The following is a 906-nucleotide window of genomic DNA, read 5'->3' as shown; positions in this document are numbered from 1 at the left end:
TATTTTTTTTTATGCTCCTAAGATGCGTGACAATGTAAGCAAGATCCTGTCGTTTGCGTCTAAGCTTTATTAGACTCGAAAATCTTTAGAAGTAGACGATTTTCTTTTTCTCTCTCTCACTTTCTTTTATGTTTTATTGATTCGGAAAATCTGTTTAATCCACAAAATTTTATCACGTGCACTTGTCCACCACACGCTTCTGATGACATTCTGTTATACTCCCCCGTGCTGCAAGTATAGCAAATCTGCAATTTAATTTGTTGCAATGACAGACATGAGGCATAGGACAGGTTAGACTTTGCACCCACAAGTCACTTGCTGTCTACTGTTCTCTGATAGCATTTTGATATGGGCTTCGTAAATACCCTTTCTCATGTTACGCAAATGTAAAATCATCTACTGACAAAAATAAGGTACACAAATCTACATCTATTGTGTATTTTTCTTTTGAAGAATCATTGATTTACTAGATAAATCATTCTATACTCCATTGGTACAAGCAACAGATAATTACCAGCGACCCTAATCATATATAAAGGCAAAAAACAAACAAACACAAGGACACATGCTTCTTAAAATTTACCGATACTATCACAAGCACAATTACCGTGTCCTATACTTCGAGCGGACACACTGTAGGTCGTCAAGAGACTGAATGAGGGCAAGGAAGGTGTCCTCTCTGGCCATGCACTAACGGTGGTTGCCAAGTAGGAATTACACAGAAAAATTTCATTCAGATGTTCAGCTCGGATAAAGTGAAAAAAGTGCGTTTTGTGAGACCCTTAACTTTTCCTTACGATCATCCGGTATGCTTGCAATTTCATATATATTTAAGGTAGCTCATTTCTTATTCCATTGCTATTGTTGTTACAACGCATAACTGAATGTATAAACACCATGCGAAGG

Source organism: Penaeus monodon, chromosome 23 (genome assembly GCF_015228065.2).
Source record: "Penaeus monodon isolate SGIC_2016 chromosome 23, NSTDA_Pmon_1, whole genome shotgun sequence".
Lineage (NCBI taxonomy): Eukaryota > Metazoa > Arthropoda > Malacostraca > Decapoda > Penaeidae > Penaeus > Penaeus monodon.
Note: the sequence above shows the minus strand (reverse complement) of the source record.